This window comes from Orycteropus afer, unplaced genomic scaffold (genome assembly GCF_000298275.1).
Source record: "Orycteropus afer afer isolate SDZICR_OR568_19922 unplaced genomic scaffold, OryAfe1.0 scaffold00045, whole genome shotgun sequence".
NCBI lineage: Eukaryota > Metazoa > Chordata > Mammalia > Tubulidentata > Orycteropodidae > Orycteropus > Orycteropus afer.
Window position 1 is genome coordinate 17884 of NW_006921632.1, and position 1665 is coordinate 19548.

Sequence of the window (1665 nt, forward strand, 5' to 3'; positions counted from 1 at the left end):
GCACTGAGTTTGTTTTTTTTTCTTCTCCAGGGCAGCGTATACCCCATCGCTCCACAAGTGCTCCCAGCCCTGCAGTCCCTGCATCCTCAGTATGACTTTGACCAAATCACTCTTCTTTCAGCATGAAACTTGAATATCTGAACTCTCCATCTTATTTTAAAACTTAAACCTTTCAATGAGATATATTTTATTCAGATATTGCCTACTTTTAATGTATGATGGTTCGGCCCTCTAAGTGGGAAGGATTTTTCTAAAACGATACTTGAAAATTCCCTGATGTGCAAAAATAAGAGCAACAGCCCTACAGCCCAGACTGGAGTCTTTCTGATCTTAAAATTAAGATTGAATTAACCCCAATTATAAGCTTTCACTTGTGAAAGAGGCTTTTGAAATGGTTCTGTGGTTTCTTTTTACCCAGAAGATAACTCTGGATGAACTAATTGGTTGGATACCCCCCACTCCCTGGGCAATTTCATTTCTTGATAGTTTCAAGAATATTTTATCGAAGGAAGAAAATGTGAAAAATAAAATGACCTTACTGTCATTTTTTTGCGGCTCATAAAAAAGTGAGGTGGTTGTTTGAACTGAGGTTAAGTACTGGAGTGATTTCTATAGTTCTTCTCCATTCTAGGAACAGATGAGTGTTTATAAGTATACCTCTCAGGTCACACAGCTCTTGTAACCCAAAAACTTGACAATAAAGCTTGAATCACACTTAAGTAGTAAGGGAGACTGATATCTCTAGAGTGAGTCTGGGATAAGTGAGAATATGTAATAATTTTTTACTTTATGGTTTACATACCTGGTCAAGTGTGCTTATGGTCAATGGTAATACATTCAATCTTGAGGTTAACCCAGGTGGCACTTGCTCATATGGAGCCAGTTTGAAAAAGGATGCTCTGACGGTGTAGACACAGAATATCAGAAAAATGCACTAAATAATGTAGCTGCTGCCACATAACTGTATGGAGTCAGCATATCCAGACACTGGAAAGAGTTTAATTAGCAAGTGAAGCATCAGGGGTTAGAGTGTACAATGAAAATAATCTCCTAAGTTTCAAATATTGTGACATTAAGCGCCCAAAGCTTTGCCCAGGAAGTGTCTGCAAACTCAGGTACCGTGTATCATCCGCGTATTGGGTCTTCCTACAGTGACCCTCCCTCTATATCCAGCTAAGGTGGGTAAATGAGCATCTTTCACACTCCTAACTCTTCTCAAATGTGATTTTACACCTTCATGTAAATGTAATTGGTGGGTTCTCAGGCATAGCTACCCGCCATAAATACTTTGCATTGCTTTTTTCAAGCAATAAATACATTATTTGGGTTCCCTCAGAGTAGGATTACAAAGTGCTGGAACCAGTTTGGCTTTATGAGATAAGCCAGTTTCTAACAAGCACTTGTGTTAATGTATTTTTAATGTTGAGAATATACTGAGATGAAATCTTTCCAGAAGCTTGCTTAGAAATATCTCTTCATTGCACAATCAACATGAACAGAACTGTGTCTATGCCAGCTGTCCTCGATTTCCCTGACCTTCATGGAACATAACAGATACTTACTCCAGTGGAACAAAGCAGTTTGATTCTTTTCCTGCTTATTTTCCAAAGAGGACAGTGTTGACCAAAACATGTGCAGTCTTTGGTGGCACTTGTTAAATAATGA